General features: G+C 42.9%; 1 protein-coding gene and 1 pseudogene across 2 annotated transcripts in view; one reads left to right on the forward strand and one right to left on the reverse strand.

Annotated features, from left to right (window-relative positions):
- Positions 1-438: 438 nt before the first annotated feature.
- On the reverse strand, positions 439-941 carry LOC132438951 (COP9 signalosome complex subunit 8 pseudogene; annotated as a pseudogene).
- A 6,153-nt stretch (positions 942-7,094) lies between these two features.
- Positions 7,095-18,142, forward strand: part of SPEN (spen family transcriptional repressor) — a 93,745-nt gene continuing 82,697 nt past the window's right edge. The window contains exon 1 of one of the 2 annotated variants that reach the window (XM_060015026.2): positions 7,095-7,180. The gene's annotated coding sequence lies outside the window, so the exon portion shown is untranslated. Of the gene's footprint in view, positions 7,181-17,315; positions 17,862-18,142 lie in introns of those variants that run through there. The other variant, XM_060015020.2, reaches the window with a different exon arrangement.

The following is an 18,142-nucleotide window of genomic DNA, read 5'->3' on the forward strand; positions in this document are numbered from 1 at the left end:
ACAGTCTCCCTTCAACCCCTGAATGACTCTCTTACCAGTACAAATCAGTATGAATTGATGGAAGTATAGTCTGTGCTAGTACAAGAGAGTAATTAGAAAATATAAACTACATAATGAGCTAGGCTTCATAAGTAGAAATTGTTTCAACAATTATTAAGCATAAATGTTTCAGGATAAAATATACATAATACTTTATATTTTATCACAAGCTCCAATAAGGAATGATAAAGTAATACAGTTGAAAGTAAAAATTTTAATGTCTGTATTTATCAGAACACAAGATTCTGAAGGTGGAGCTTGAGCCCAGGATGATAAACACATTTTCAAATAAAGCATGTAGCAAAACTAGTTAACTGTTGTTCATTGGGGAACTACAGCAGGCTCCAATATGACAGGTGGAGAAAACCTGTTAAAAGGAAACTTCTGGGCACTTACCTTCTAGGGCATTACCATTCTTGTGATGGAGTCAGTTTGTTATCATTGTTCTAATACTTTTACAGGAAGTCCAACAAAAGTTGCAAAGTCATCAGCAATTATTGAAGTATACACTTGAGAAACCAGGGTAAAGTCTGCCTTGTTGCATCTCTAAGCACTGCACGACTGGCTGGCTGAATCACCTCAGACCACTGGTGAGCATCAATACTTATATAAATTCCAGGAAAATCTCTCTGCTAGATTCTTCGTCCTACTAACCAAATTCTTCTAAGTACTGACCAAATTCCAAGTTCAGGATTTTCAGATTTCATAAGATAGTATTCTTTCTCAAAGAAATCGTGCATTATTCAGATCATTATGGAACAGATACAAGGCTAGCAGCAGGCCGTATCTTGAGAGTGTAATAACTCTTCCAAAAGCCTAAAGGTTTTGAGTTTCTGATTCTTGCACTGATCCAGGAACTTTTTGAAACTGACAGTACTTTATATCACCATAGTCCCTGGCATCTTTCTCTCCAAGTCCACTGTAGTACTTTTCCAAAGGTCAGACTTCATATACTAATTTTTTTTTTCAACCCAGTCCAATCAAGCTTTTGTCCCTTCTGCTCCATTAAAACTGCTCTTGCCAAGATCACCAGTGACCTCCACATTGCTCCAAGAGTCAATTCTCAGGCCTCACCTTAACCTCTCAGCAGCATTCCACAGTTGATCACTTCCTCCTCCTTCAGATATTTTCTTCACCTGAATTCCAGGACACTACTCATCTCTTGGCTTTCCTCCTGCCTAACTGGTTTGTTCCTACTCAGTTGCTCTGCAAGTTCCTTGCTTCTGAGACCTCTTAAGTGAGAAATGCCTCAGGGCTTTCCTGGTTCTCTTTCCTTCTGTATCTACACTTACTCTCTTGGTGATGTCATTCCGTTTCAGACTTTAAATGCCATTTATATGCTAACAACTCCCAAATACACACGTACACACGATTATGCATTTTATATATATATATATATATATATGTAAAACACATCTTCAGAACTTCATCCTGAACTAGACTCATATCCAACAGCCTACCTAATGTCTCCATTTGAATATTTAATAAATATCTCAAATTGAACATGTCCAAAACTGAACTCTTAATATTCCCCTGGATAATTGTTCTGTCTAGTGTTTCCTATTTCAGATGACTGCAACTTGATCTTTCTCGTTGCCCAGGTGAAAAACCTCAGGCTCATCCTTGACACCTTTTATGAACTCTATATTCAATCCTTCAAAAAGTCCTCTTGGATTTACCTTCAAAATATATCCAGGATCCCTTAGTCATTAAAGCTCTCTTATTTTTCATTTGGGTTACTGAAAGAGCCTCCTTTCTAGGTTCCTGCTTCTATCCTTGATTTTTTTTTTTAATTTATTTATTTTATCTTTGGCTGCACTGGGTCTTTGTTGCTGTGCATGGGCTTCCTCTAGTTGCGGTAAGCAGGGGCTACTCTTCGTTGCGGTGCGAGGGATTCGCATCGCAGTCGCTTCTCTTGCTGTGGAGCAGGGGCTCTAGGTGCGTGGGCTCAGTAGTTGTGGCACACAGCCTTAGTTGCTCCGCGGCATGTGGGATCTTCCCAGACCAGGGCTCGAACAAGTGTCGCCTTCATTGGCAGGCGGACTCTTAACCACTGCGCCACCAGGGAAGCCCCTATCCTTCATCTCTTATTCTCAACGCTTCTCAAAACCTAAGTCATACCATGCAACACCTCACCAATTAAAAGCCAAAGCGTTCCTGCTATGGCCTACCAGGTAGTGTAGATCTGCCTCTCACTCCCTTTACCTCTTTGACATCCATCATATCTTATACTCTCTCCCTTGCTCATTCTGTTTCAGCCACACTGGTTTACCCTGCTGCTTTTCATGTGCCCGTCATGCTCCTACCTCAGGGTCTTTGGACTTGCTGTTCCCTCTCCCTGGAATCTCTTCCCTAGATATCCACAGTTTGCTCCCTTAGCTCCTTCAAGTCTTCAGTATTTTCTTGAGGCCTACCCTGGTTGCCCCATTTGAAATGGCAACACATGCTTCCTCTCTCTTATCTTTATATTTCACCATCTTACTGCTATTATTTAATTTCCTTTTTATTATATTTATTGCCTCTTCTTCCCCTCTCCCCCACAATAAGCTTCATGAGAACAGGTATTTGTTTTATTCTGCAACATATCTTAAGTATTTAGAATAGGACCTGGCACAAGGGTGATGCTCAAAAATTATCTGTTGAGTAAAGACCCTGACTTTAGAAGTCTTTTTGATGTGTTGTCTAACTTGGCCATTTAAAACTGTGATGCCAAAATGATAAGCCTACAGGTTTCATATAATCTGCACAATTGTCTTGTTTTAGGGATGACCATATATACTCTGGCAGGACAAACAAATGTTGGGCTGTTCAGGAGTATTTTTAATTTGTAGAGATATATTTCTATTTTTCTAAAAAATATACTGTTGGCGGCAAGGATTTGTTCTTTGAACTCCAGTACTTCTGAAGTGCTGAACTTCTCAGCTTTGCCTCAGAAGGGAAGAGACTATTACAGCATGTGGGAGTGCTTAACTACGGCCAAAAATATTTTGAAAAACTTCTCATATTACTAAAGTCTTTAAAGAAGATCATTTATCTTTTCCAGGAAAAGGTTATTATTGTTTTAAATTTGCTTCTATGCCAGAGTTTGACATGAAAAGCTATCCTTTCCTGGAACAATGAATAGAGATATTTAATATTTCTATATGTTGTTTAGAAAAGTTGCACACAGGCTTCACCAAATGCCAAAAGATAAAATCAAAGGCATGAGCCAAAGAGGCCTAGCACATACCACTTCAATTCTACACCAGCTGTCTTAAGGATCTGGGTATAATTAAAGGTTTTGGTTAACACTTAATTTCTTTCAGGGAACACAAACTGCTACAAATTAATTCAAAACCTGTTTTAGAATAAGAAAGAAAAACTAAAGGAACAATGGATTGGTAATCCTGGAATTCACTAGTCCTGCCTGCTTCGACAAAGTGAAGAGACTCAGGACTACATATACAAAAGTATTTTCACTCCTGGGGCAGATTATGAGACTATGAAAAGTTGGAAAATGTTTTGAGGCCAACAATAGAAGGGGAGAATGGGGAAGAGAGTTATTCCTGAATTTCTGTTCGACTGTTTTGCAAATGTATGGCATTGGTCATAAGGGAGAAGTGAACAGTGCAAGACACTACCTACTTTTTTTTTTTTTTAAGTGGTATCACTTTTTAAGTTAACCATTTTTTAGAGCAGTTTTAGGTTCACAGCAAAATAGAGCAAAAAGTACAGAGTTCCTATATACCCCGTGCCCTCAACACACACAGCCTCTCCAACTACCAACATCCCACATCGGAGCAGTAAATTTGTTACATTTGATGAGTGTACATTGACACATCATCACCCGAAGTCCACAGTTTACATTAGGGTTCACTCTTGGTACTGTAAATCTATGGGCTTTGACAAACATATAATGACACATACCCACCATTGTATCACTGCCCTAAAAAGCCCCTGTGCTCTGCCTATTCATTCATCCCTCTCCACTAACCCTTGGCAACCACTAATCTTTTTACTGTCTTCATAGTTTCGCTTTTTCTAGGATACAGTTGGAATCATATAGTACATACATAGATACTACCTACTCTTAAGAATATACCAATTGTGGGACTTCCCTGGTGGCACAGTGGTTGACAATCCGCCTGCATGCAAATGCAGAGGACACGGGTTTGAGCCCTGGTCTGGGAAGATCCCACATGCCGCGGAGCAACTAAGCCCGTGCGCCACAACTACTGAAGCCTGCGCGCCTAGAGCCTGAGCTCTGCAACAAGAGAAGCCACGACAATAAGAAGCCCACACACCACAACAAAGAGTAGCCCCCGCTCACTGCAACTAGAGAAAGCCCACGTGTAGCAACGAAGACCCAACAACGAAGACCCAATGCAGCCAAAAATAAACAAATAAAATAAAATGAATGGGATTACTGCAAAATATATATATATATACGAATTGCAAACATTTTTGTGTAAAAAAACGATGTGCTTTTGTGTTAAATGTAATAGCTAAAGATGTGAAATAAGTACTCGTTTTATAAATTTAAAAAATTCGAATTAGAATTGTTTAAACATACTTCTATGTCTGTACAAAGTGAAAGAAAGGTTGTGCGATCATTCTCTGAATTTCAACTGCTTGGCTAATTAGGGGCATGATATTTTGTTTGCATTATTAGGATACCATATTCTAATTTCCCAATAAAACTAATAGTTTCATACTATTTAATTTTGGTTGTGTAGGCAAAAAGTAACAGCATTTAAAAATAACACATTTCAGGGACCTCCCTGGTGGCGCAGTGGTTAAGAATCCGCCTGCCAATGCAGGGGACATGGGTTCAAGCCCTGGTCTGGGAAGATCCCACATGCCCCGGAGCAAGTAAGCCTGTGTGCCACAACTACTGAGCCTGCGCTCTAGAGCCCGGGAGCCACAACTACTGAGCCCACGTGCCACAACTACTTAAGCCTGCGTGCCTAGAGCCCGTGCACCGCAACGAGAAGCCACTGCAATGAGAAGCCTGCGCCCCACAACTAAGACTAGCCCCCGCTCGCTGCAACTAGAGAAAGCCCGTGTGCAGCAACGAAGACCCCAGCACAGACAAAAATAAATAAATAATTTAAAAATATACATTTCAGTAAATCAACTATACCCCAATATAAAATTGAATTTAAAAAGGAAAAAAAATGTTTCATAAACTCTCACAACCAAAAGAATGTACAGTATTCTGCTTTACAGAAATCTTGGGTATAAAAAATCAAAACTCTGTGCAGTGCTTTTAGTCATACTGGAACTGAAATAAAATTTGGAATCTAACATCCACTCCTCAGACACATCTTTCATCTGGAAGCCATCAAATCCTGATCTGTTCCCTCAACAACAAATATATTTTTTACATTTCCATCCTATCATTATGGCTTACCCCCCCATTACTGAAACAGATAGCCGCCTATAATTAAACGTAGTAAGAAGAAGAAAGAAAAACCTACTGTAGCTGTGACACCAAAAAACTTGAGCCAGAAAAGCCTGTTTAAATTATGAACTCAGGCTACTGTGGAAAAAAAAAAAAGTTAAAAACAAAAATACCTTGTACAAAAAGCAAGTCTAGAAGACAAATTCAGCAGCATTACTGTTGAATTTCCTGGCTTTGTTGATTCGTGTCGCAAAGTTAAGATTAACAATGCCAAGATTCATATTTAAATATGTTCCTTGAAATCAGGAAAATAGCTCTTTCAGGATTTCAAATGATACTGGAAGGCACAGAACGGAGATTTTACTGAGTCAATTTGTTATTCACATACTCACAAAGGATTTTAAAAAGAAGTCAAATGGAAGATATTCTCAATAGACAGAAATAAGACATTCCAATCTATTGTTCCAGTTTATAGCTCAGATATAAATGGGCTATAAAACCTGATCTGAAAATAGTTGCGCAGTGCGTGCTTCACAGCCAGCCAATGAAAAGCAACGTCTCGTTTCTCCTACAGCTGACAGCCCTCCAAAGACACTACTTTTTTTTTTTTTAAAGAGACCAACCTCTCGGTTACACTGGCGTTTAGCACCTTTGTTGGGTCTCCCAGCTCCGCAGTTTTAACTTCTATTTGCGGAACGCCACTGTGATTCAAGGCATGGCATTCCAGCGGCCTTAGTACCCCCGGCAGCACAGGGCTGCAGAAAGCGCCTCCACTCTCAGGGTGAAATTACAGCTTCCCACGCTCCAGTTCTGAGCACTACCTTGTAAAATCGATCCCTTTCACACTGCAAGGGTGGGGGTGAGCAATCCCACTTTTCAAGGGCTTAGAGAGCAGAAAGAATTCGGGACTCCGTGCACACCTCTCGGAGCTTTTCAGAGGTTCACACGCCGCGCGCACCCGGCGCGTGTCCGGGGCGGGTCGCGGCACAGCCCGAGCCGAGCCCAGAGCCCAGAGGCGAAGAACAAAGGGCATTCGCCCGCCTTCGCTGCCGGAGGCTGCCCGCGCGCGCTCGCCGGCCCCGCCCCTCCCCCCCACCCCTGCGGCTGCGCGAAATGGCGGCCACACCACAAAATGGCAGCCCGAGCGGGCCCAGGCGAAGAAATGAAAGGCGCCGCGGACCCCTCCCCCACAGCGCAGCAATGCCAGGCCGAGCTTTCTCCTGATGGCACTCAGGGGCCTCGGCGCGCCTCCTTAGCCGCACGGAGACACCACGGCCTCCCCGCGGCGCCCCGCCGGGCAGCACCGTCGGCCACCCCGCCTCGAGTCCAAACGACGCAGCGGCTTTATGCCCGGACTGCCTCTGCTCTTCCAAACGGGCCCCTCTTAAGGAGTCTCTTATTTAAGGGGGTACAAACTGGAAAGAACTGAGCGTGGCACACCTGCCGGGCGACCCTTGCCCGCTCAGGTCGCCCCTCGGGCAGGGCGCGGGGAGGGAGCAACCTTTTCTAGGGTCTCCACACTCGCAACTTTAGCTCCAGGTCACCAAAGAGAGGAAAGGGATGATCAAAGAAGCCCCCAAATGAGGGGGAACTAAGGAACCAGGGGCCAAAGCCCCAGACCACTCCTTCAGCAGCCACGTCGACCCCAACGCACTGAGCCCACACCCGAGAGCGCAGCGAAGAGCCGCTGGTGGCCCGTCGTGCGCGGGCAGCTCCAGAGCGCGGATGTCGGCTTTCCCTCCACCACGCAAACATCCAGTGAGCGTTTTAGGTTTTTCATCGTTCCCCCCTGCCCTCTCCCTTCTCCCTGTGGTGAGGGGCCTCGGGGGCTGGGCACAGGTACAGGAAGGAGCGGTTGCTGTGGTCCCCTTGCTTTTTCCCCTGGCGTAAGGGTCTCGGTGGGCTTGGGCTTTGCTTTGGTCGTGGCTTGATGGAGGCAGGGTGGTGGCGGTGTGCTTTGGATTTTTCGCTTTTCGTTCTCTCAAACGCTCGTTTCCCTGCCCTCCCCATCCCCCAGCTTCCCCTGAGCTCCGTCTTTCCAGAAACTTCTCAGGGAAACTCAGCAAAAAGCCGTAGGCTCCGACACCACCTTCCTCCCGGAGCATGCGCGACGCACTGGGCGGCAAGCTCAACGCCCGAGTGTACGAGTGTGAGAGTCGTAGGTGTGCGCGCGCGCGCTCGCCTTGCGGGGCGGGGCGGTTCTCTCACAATGAAGGGAATAGGTTTTTCTCCCCTCCCCCAACGTTCCGTCGTTGCGCAAGCGCGTTGAGCCAACTCCCCTGGCCTTTTGAGAGTAGTGGGGGAGGGGCAGGCCTAAAGCTCTGGAGTCGCTGCTCCGCGCGCCTGCGCACTGGGTTGGCCGCGATTTTCCGCGCAGCTTGTGGTAGTGTCTTTGATGGTGAGGTGCGTCTGAACACCTCGGTTGTGCCCTACTCACTGTGTCCTCTATTCCCTCTCGCGAAAACTGTAGCCTCTTGAGGGGTTATTAATTACGTCCCGCGGGTTTCCTGAAGATTGGCCTTCCCTTTGTGTCTCAGGGCTAAGGTTGCACCGTGTCTCGTTGGCCCCCTTCCACCCCTGCCTGTGCCAGGACCCCAGACTGGAATCGGTGACTGGAGTGTGTTGGAGCCTTCTCCCAAGTGGGGGAAACAGCCCTGGCCGAAGGACTGGGTGATGGCCGCGCTGGCTTCCATCAGGAACTGCCTGCAGTTCTTGCTTACTAAGCCAAAATAAAGGTGTTCTTTATTTGGTACGCTGCCCTTGGTCCTCGACACCAGCCTCTGCTCGGGCTGGCGGGGCTGGCTGCTGGGTTGGTCCTCCATGTATGGATACAGACAAAGAAAGGGCCTTGGCGTACCGCTCTGTCTTCATTTGCAGAATTGAGCTTGGAGCGTGGTAACCATAGTAACCGCATTTACTCTCTTAAGGTGCCTATTGTTTTGTTCTCCTTTCCTCTTCCTTTAGGAGTGTGATGGAAATTACTGCCAGAGTTGTAGGTTCTTAACCCGCCCCCCCTCCCACCCCAAGCTCTTTACCTTGCCATGTAATCCACTTCCACCCAACCCTGTTTTTGAAATCCAGAAGGTTAAGTAAGGTCGTCTTGGCAGGGCATGGAGGCTTGCCACTTTTCCAGTCTGAGCTTTGTTTCCTTGCCACTCTTCCTTTTGAAGTACCTTCGTTTCCCCAGTGGAGTAATTGTCTTCCTATATTCGTTAGCCGGGTAACATATTCAAAGCCTCAGAGATGTAAGGTTTAAAAGAGGGAGCTTGTTTGCGAAAAAGGCACCTTTCGGGGCTCCAAAAGACTGACGTGGCGGTTGCAATTTGGCATTTTATCATCGTGAGCGCTTGCTAACTCGCCCGCAGGTGCTAGGGAGCCATTGACCACACCGAGTCCGAGGTCAGTCCAGGTCATCGCTGTGGGAGGAGCCACTCAGTGGGTCCCACCTCAGGGAGATCTTTCTTCCTGGTGGGAATTTTGAGTTGGTGCCAGATTACTAGCAGGAACTCTTAGTTATCTCGAGGCTGTTGAAGTTCTAGCAAGCAATAGAATTCTACCCCTGCTAACAAGGCTGTACTGTCATTTGAGGCTTGGAAATGACCAGATCAAGAGTCCCTTGAGTTTGCAGAACTTCTGTTAGAGATTCTGCCTTAACAAATTATGGTTAGTGAGAGTATTTAAAGACAAAGTTCCTACAATAAGGATAATGCTACTAAAAAAGGGGAAGAAAAATTTGAGTATGTACGTTTTGCAATTTTAGAAAGGCATAAAATCAAAGTTTTTATGTGCTGTCTAATAATTAGAATCTTGCAAAACTGATCTCGAGGGAAACAATGTATTTAAGTTGAAAACTATGGAGAACAAAAGTAACCAAGTTTAAAGCCACTTTTTCGGGTGAATGTTTTTTAAGTAAAGGGTTTAGGCTTGGGTGTGTGTTTAAATTATCTTGTGGGGGTGGGCAAAACACAAACCCCTTTTATTAGTTCGTCTCACTGCACCCCTCCCACCAGCTAACAGTATACAGTGAAATCTTTAGTTGTGACTCTTGCTGGTTCTGTTTTCTTAGAAAAAAACATTTTAAGTTAATCTCCTATCTTCAAAGAGAGTTATCTTGGGACTTTCTTGGTGGTGCCGTGGTTAAGAATCCTCCTGCCAAAGCAGGGGACACGGGTTCGAGCCCTGTCTGGGAAGATCCCACATGCCGCGGAGAAGCTAAGCCCGCGAGCCACAACTACTGAGCCCACGTGCCACAACTAACTGATACCCGCGCACCTAGAGCCCGTGCTTCACAAGAGAAGCCACTGCAATGAGAAGCCCGCGCACTGCAACGAAGAGTGGCCCCCACTCAACGCAACTAGAGAAAACCCGGGCGCAGCAACGAAGATCCAACGCAGCCAAAAATAAATAAATAAATAAGAGAGAGTTATCTTGAGGCGAATGCTTTTCAGCCAAAGAATTTTCCAAATAAAACTGTAAGGGATGGTTCCTAGGACTTTTGTAGTATATAGCCTGAAAAAATTCTATTACCTCCTTTATCAAAATACTGAAATTTAACTTTTAAATATACATTTAAAAATAATTCCAGCATTTAACTCAGAAATGCATCATATCCTACCTAGCCTTTAAACAGAATGTGGTTTTATTTTAAGCCAAAGGTTTCAAGTGTCTAATTATGGAATATCATGTAAAATTAGCAATCATTACCATCCTGAAGATTAATAGCAAAATATTGAAGCAGTTACGTGATTTAAAGAAGCATTACTGGGACTTCCCTGGTGGCACAGTGGTTAAGAATCTGCCTACCAATGCAGGGGACACGGGTTCGAGCCCTGGTCCGGGAAGATCCCACATGCCGCGGAGCAAGTAAGCCTGTATGCCACAACTACTGAGCCTGCGCTCTAGAGCCTGTGAGCCACAACTACTGAGCCCACATGCCACAACTACTGAAGCCCGTGTGCCTAGAGTCCGTGCTCTGCAATAAGAGAAGCCACTCATTCACTGCAATGAAGAGTAGCCCCTGCTCGCTGCAACTAGAGAAATCCTGCGCGCAGCAAGGAAGACCCAACGCAGCCAAAAATAAATAAATAAAGGGCATTACTATTAAATAGCAATAATTTAATTAAAATGGAAACAGTTTTTTAAAAAAAAATAAATTTATTTATTTTTGGCTGCGTTGGGTCTTCGTTGCTGCGCGCGGGCTTTTTCTAGTTGTGGCGAGCGGGGGCTACTCTTCGTTACAGTGCCTGGTCTTCTCATTGGGTGGCTTCTCTTGTTGCAGAGCATGGGCTCTAGGCGCATGGGCTTCAGTAGATGTGGCACTCAGGCTCAGTAGTTGTGGCTCGCGGGCTCTAGAGAGCAGGCTCAGTAGTTGTGGTGCACAGGCTTAGTTGCTCTGCGGCACGTAGGATCTTCCTGGACCAGGGCTCGAACCCGTGTCCCCTGCATGGCAGGCAGATTCTTAACCACTGCACCACCAGGGAATCCCAGAAACAGTTTTAAAACATATTTGGAACAAGTTCATGATGTTTTGAATTCTCTACTTCAAACTAGAGCAAGGCTTTCAGAGGAGCAGTAGGGGAGCTTAACACCCGAAGTCTGAAAATGTCAAGACACATGTAATAAGTTACTAAATATATTTTATTTGGTGTCATTGTTTTTGAGATTCCCATCAAGTGCACTTTGATAGTCTTCTCTGAATTAAATAGTAGCCTTGATTTGCATTATGTGTATTCTGCTGACTTCCTGATGTTTAAGTGACAATCTCTTAGACCTGGGGTGTTTTTGCCATTGTATGTCATTTATAATGAAGAGGTTAAGTTTTTTCTCACATGAGGATTAGTAGTAGAATTTTAAAAGGTTGAATGAACTCTCTGAATTAACATAGAGAATAATAACGTTTTGTTCATGTGGGATCTGTTAACATAAATATGTTGATTTAATGTAGTGAAGTATCAGCATTTCAGAGGAGCCCTAAACTAAAGTAACCCAGATGCTGACTTCCAGCTCATTTTACTGTAACTTTTTCTAATTACAAGAGCAATATATGTTAACCAAAGAAAAGTTTAGAAAATATAGATGAATAAGAACTTTAAAAAAAATTGAATTCTACCACATAGGCACAACCATTATTAATATTTGCAAGTATCCTTCCAGTCTATCTTTTATTCAGTGCCATAAACATTAGTAAATTGTATTCACAATTCTAACTATTAGGTATAATCTACTGTATAGCACAGGGAACTCTGCTCAAAGTTATGTGGCAGCCTGGATGGGAGGGGAGTTTGAGCGAGAATGGATACATGTATATGTATGGCTGAGTCCCTTTGCTATGTACCTGAAACTATCACAACATTGTTATTATTTATTTATTTACTTTAAAAATTTTATTTATTTCTTTATTTGGCTGTGTTGGGTCTTCGTTGCTTCACGCCGGCTTTCTCTAGTCCTGGCGAGCAGGGGCTACGCTTCGTTGCAGTGCGCGGGCTTCTCATTGCAGTGGCTTCTCTTGTTGCGGAGCACAGGCTCTAGGTGCACGGGCTTCAGTAGTTGTGGCTCGCGGGCTCTAGAGCACAGGCTCAGTAGTTGTGGTGCATGGGCTTAGTTGTTCTGCAGCATGTGGGATCTTCCTCGACCAGGGCTCGAACCCGTGTTGCCTGCACTGGCGGGTGGATTCTTAACCACTGCTCCACCAGGGTAGTCCTTGTCACAACACTGTTAATCGGTTATACTCCAATATAAAATAGAAAGTTTAAAAAAAATAATAAAAGGTATATTCGCAGTATTTCCTCATAGAAGGAAGAAAGTTACCTTTAGCAACTTTCCAAGGAAATGGTGGAAATATAAAAATTGATTTTTTAAAAAAGAAAATATCAGCCATTATATTCATTTCTGGAAAACCAAAAACAATGTGGAATAAATTATTTAGCTTTCTTAGAGAATTGAACAGTAAAGTAGATTATGAAGTGTTATGCTGAAAGAATGATTTCGAGAAGGACTAGCTAGCTAATACTATTCAACTGATTGGCGTTTTGATCATTTATATATATAATTTCACTACAATGAGCCTGCTATATCAAAATAAATCCGTTAATTGACTGGTCTGTCTTTTTCACTAGTTGACCCTCAGAACTAGCAAGATGTCAAACACTCTTTGACAATAATATATTAGTGTTGTCTGTTTTATTTTCTACTGTTTAGGAAAAAGCAAAAAACAAAAAACAAACCCTGATTCTAATAATAGGAGTTTGTTAGTATTGACAAGTTCTCATGTGGTTGGGTCTTTGATCATTTTAGAGCTAGTTAATATATATTTATATGATGCCTTTAGGAACAGTGTTTATATTTTAAATATATGTTTTCTCATGAAACAGTTCAATTTTAATAGTGTGGAACTCGATTGGTAACAAAATTTTTGTTAAATATCTGGTAACTATTCTGTTCTCCTGTTTAAATGGTGATAGTAATTTATCTGCTCTATTGGCTAGGTTAGCATTCAGAGCCTGAGTTTGAGGCTCAGATGCTTTCCCCAACTGGGCTTCCATTATGCATGACTGAACTCTTTGAGCACATCTAGCATGCTAAATACAGGTGCTCTTCACATGTGAAATAAGACCTGATTAAAAACACATCTTTTTTTTTTTTTTTTTTTTTTTTTCGGTACGCGGGCCTCTCACTGTTGTGGCGTCTCCCGTTGCGGAGCACAGGCTCCGGACGCGCAGGCTCAGCGGCCATGGCTCACGGGCCTAGCCGCTCCGCAGCATATGGGATCTTCCCGGACCGTCTGAACCCGTGTTCCCCGCATCGGCAGGCCGACTCTCAACCACTGCGCCACCAGGGAAGCCCAACACATCTGTTTTAATTCCACTTTTCAAATGCCTCTGCTTTAATGTCACCTTTCTGAATTGTCTTTCACACTCAAATGGGGAAATTCACTTCACCATCCATTTATCATAGATGAGAGAAGAGATCATACCCTACGTTTTGATCATTTTCAGTGAGCGTCAATTATTAATTGTTAGACTAAATTTAAAAAATCAGAATAAGAGTGGGTTGTATTTCTATTGAAAACATACAAAAATAAATACTTATGAAAAAAATTTGTAAATATTTGTAACAAGGACAGAAACAAAGAAAAGCTTTCCCAGTGTTTCCTGATACATCGCCAATAAACATGAAAGCACTGAGAAAACCCAACACTTGATTTGGGGCTGTGCAAAGGGCATGTACTTATCAGTTTTGTTGTTATTAAGAGTTTTGCAATAGAAAAAGTCAGCAAAAGAGTGCAAGGAACTTCGTACTTGATATGCAATCACTGCATGTTGATTTGATTATAAGACCTGGCTATAATCCTGAAAATGTTATAAATTGATCATGGTATGTTTTTAACTTCAACTGATGCTTACTTTTGGTATTCAAATGAAATTAGCAGTCAACTTAATAGTATTCATGATATTTTTATTCTGTGTTACTTCCAAATACTTTTACATATATTATCTCATTTGATACTTCTAGCAACCTTACCAGGTAGAGAAAACAGATATTTTTATCCTCATTTTGCAGATAAGGGTATTGAGACTTTGAGGATTTAATTGACTTTACCTAGGCTGTATAGCCAGTGACAAAATTGGAACTGGAATTTTTGACTCTTTATTTATTTTTAAAAATTTATTTATTTTTGGCTGCATTGGGTCTTCGTTGCTGTGCACGGGCTTTCTCAGAGCGGGGGGCTACTCTTTGTTGCGGTGCGCAGGATTCTCATTGCGGTGGCTTCTCTTGTTGCGGAGCACGGGGTCTAGAGCGCAGGCTCAGTAGTTGTGGCACATGGGCTCAGTAGTTGTGGCTCATGGGCTCAGTAGTTGTGGCTCATGGGCTCTAGAGCGCAGGCTCAGTAGTTGTGGTGCACAGGCTTAGTTGCTCCGCGGCATGTGGGATCTTCCCGGACCAGGGCTCGAACCCATGTCCCCTGCATTGACAGGCGGATTCTTAACCACTGCGCCACCAGAGAAGCCCCTGGAATTTTTGACTCTTAACCCAGAGGTACTTCCATTATACTATAATGTCTCTCATTCATACCATCAGTGTTTTTCAGTATCCCCCAAAGTTCAAGGTCAAGTAGCATTATGCTGAAAGAATCTGTAAGGAGCATGGACATTACTTTTAACCTGCAAATATTAACTTTTATAGAGATGGATAGAATTCCCACCTGAATTGCTCATTTGAACTTAGCATCTATAATGTGAACTATTTTTCCTTCAAATGAATCTGCCTTATTGAAATTAGAATAATATTTTTGGGGACATCATAGGAACACATTAAAAATTTGAACAGAAATGAAATTTGTTTTACACATTAAATAATCTGCATGTCTATTTAAGCTGATGTATTGACATTTTATAAACTGAGAATTCTCTTTTGAGAAGTGTGTATCAGATTTTTTAAAACCCAAGGAGCTAAAATGAACACCTTGGGTGCTATTTTTGGTGTCTGTAATTCTGAAAACAAATATTTTGATGAAAGTAACACTTCAAGAGAATCTGAGTATGAGGTGCTATCAAATGATGTTTAATGGAATTTTGCGAGCATATGTGTGTGTGTGTGTGTGTGTGTGGTGTGTTTGTGTGTGTGCGCGTGCAGGTGCGTGCCTTGCTGCTTGTGGGATCTTAGTTCCCTGACCAGGGATTGAATCTGGGCTCTGGGCAGTGAAAGCGTGGAGTCCTAACCACTGGACTGCCAGGGAATTCCCTAGCCTTTATATTGTTAAACAGAGACGGTTTCTCAGTTGTTTGATAAATCTCTGGTAAAATGAGAAATGATAATTAACTTAATTTGGCATTTGCTAATCATCTTTTTGATATCCTGTGATCTCTAAAGGTCTTTGGGAGAACTTTAACTCAACTTTGTTTAACAATTTGTATGTTAGTAATTTTCCACGCAATTTCTCTTCTGTTACCTCCCAAAGGTGGGGAGCTTGAAAGTATTTGCAAACAACTTTGTCCATTTCAAATTAAATTTTATATAAAAATTATGTATCTACTCTGCTTTCTACATGGGGAAACAGCACTGCTGTAACAAGACCTTTAGGATAATCTAAGAGAACTACATTTAAAAAAAATTTAGCTGGCAAACATGTTGCTTTTAATTTTCATTTAATGTCTCCTTATTCTTGTGCCATGGAGAAAGTATAAATACCTCTTAGTTGGTTCTTTGTTTTAGCTTATCCTTTTACTGTTCTGTGGGAGTACATAGATGGATACAAAATACCACATTTAATAATGACTCTAACTAGGCTCTCTTCTAAGATTTTGCTCTGAAAGCCCCCCCCCCCTTTTCAGCCCTTTAATTTTCTTCAGCATGATTTTAACTGAAGGCTGCCTTCAAGGTGAGATATGCCCTTTATTTCTCTAATTGCAAGGTAGTGTTTTCTGAATCCTCTTCTTTGTTGCCCCTTTTAGTGTGATTGAGCTTAGCCTTTTCTGTTCTTCCTGGTGACACCAAGAAGATGCAGCTAATTCAGGGCCTATCAGGTTTTATTTATTTCATTTTTTAAAATTTATTTATTTATTTTTGGCTGCGTTGGGTCTTTGTTGCTACACGCGGGCTTTCTCTAGTTGCGGCGAGCGGGGACTACTCTTTGTTGTGGTGTGCGGGCTTCTCATTGCGGTGGCTTCTCTTGTTGAGCACGGGCCCTAGGTGTGTGGGCTTCAGTAGTTGTGGCTCATGGGCTCAGTAGTTGTGGCTTGAGGGCTCTAGAGCACAGGCTCAGTAGTTGTGGTGCAAGGGCTTAGTTGGTCCGCGGCATGTGGGATCTTCCTGGACGGCAGCTCGAACCCGTGTCCCCTGCTTTGGCAGGCGGATTCTTAACCACTGCGATCCCAGGGAAGCCCCGCCTATCAGGTTTTAAATGAGTAATTTACATAATATTTTTAAATGTGTTTCAAATTGTGGTTGCTAATATTGAAATTTATGCTTCGTGGAAAAATGCCCATCGGTTCAACACTAACTGCAGCCACATATACAGAACTATGAAGTTCATGAGTTTACGTAACAGTGTGCTGGCCTGACACTCCTTATGTGATAGTTGTGGCAAATGTAAATGGCTAATCCTACATCTGAATGTAGGTTGATTTGCTTTCACTTTTACTGAGGAATCAATTCCATAATATTTTCAAGAACAAAAATTTCCATATCATTTAATGACTGATTTGCATGAAGACAAGGTCAACCTCTGTGGTGGCGTTAAAGGCCTTAACTGAATTATGAATGAGTGCCGTTATTGTGGTGGTGCTTTTTCTAACTTTTCTAAACCACCTCTTTCCATTTCTGCCTGTTACTGGCCGGCCCCTCCCCCCGCAAAAAAAGTGTGTTGAAATAGAAAATGTAAACATAAGCCAGAAAAATAGCATAGAAAAAAATTAAATTACCTGGCTCAAAATCTAGAATTTTTAGAAGTAACTTGTCAAAATTCCAAATATTATTTCAATGGATGGTAAGGTTATTACCTGAGCTAGCACATCTTGTTCTGTAATTGTTGCAACTGTGTAAGTAAGACAAGGGCTTGCTTAGCCTTCTAACATCCTGAGAGAGGAAGGAAGAGAGACGATCTTAGTTGAGAGTTGAGCAGACCTGCTGAGATCAAGTTTAAGTATAGACTATTAAACCAAATGCAAGAAAAGTTGATGTGACTCTCTGACACATCATTAAGAAGCTTATGTTAAACTATATGGCAAACAAAAAAACTACTTGGAGCTTTACCATCTGTGGAATTAAAGAAACAATTTATGCACAGGTGACCCCATATATTAGTGCTATTTATTATGGTGACCATATTTTCCAATTCAAAATAGCACAGTTTGATGATAAGTTGGCTTGTATCAATATTTATGGAGAAAGTGAATGAGATCGAATATTTAAAATCTGGTCTGTACCTAAAGCACTACACCTGTGATATTTTATTTCTGTAGATAGAAAATGTAAAAGAAAGCTGAGTTACTGACTTCTAAAAAATTCCATTTTTTCTGGACTCAGTACTGTTGCCTTAATTTTGTGGGTTTTCCCCGGGGTTCTGTAAACTAAAAGGTTCAACTGTAGGCTTTAAAATTTAAAAGCTTTTAGGCCTGGAAAGGCTGGAGTTCTAATCCCCTCCTCGGCTTAGATATTAAATTATATAGCAAATCCTCTGAGGGGAACACCATCAGACATGTAACCGTCTCACTTCATTCAGTTCTATTCCTGGTATGCCATAACGATCAGCAAAGAGAACGTGCAAACGGTTTCGCAAGATTCTATATAAAATGAAGTTGCTTAATGTTACATTCTTGGGAGGGATGGGTTTCTGAAGCCGTCACAGCTTAGCTGGGCCGTGAGAAGGGCGGCCTTGTTCTGACACTTTCCCAAGCAGGCGCGTCTCTAAGTGCCCGGAAACGCCAGAAGCTGGCCAAAGGTGAGCAGGGGAAGAGGTCCTGGCTTCTCCTAGCAGAGAAGCCTTGGCAGCCGCTTTGACACGCAGCCCTGTGAATACCAACCCCCTTTCTCTCTTTTATTCCCCCAGGCCAGCGCCTGGGACCCCCTACTCGAGGGGCTGGAGGCTATGCCTGCCTCTGCAAGCGCGGGGCCCCAGGCCTGACACGGCACCCGCCCTAACAGAGTGCTGCGCGCCTGCGCACCGGGACCGAGCGCGCGAGCGTTCCTTCCTGGCCCTGCGTTCCTCCCTCCCCCGCGCGC

Source organism: Delphinus delphis, chromosome 1 (genome assembly GCF_949987515.2).
Source record: "Delphinus delphis chromosome 1, mDelDel1.2, whole genome shotgun sequence".
Classification (NCBI taxonomy): domain Eukaryota; kingdom Metazoa; phylum Chordata; class Mammalia; order Artiodactyla; family Delphinidae; genus Delphinus; species Delphinus delphis.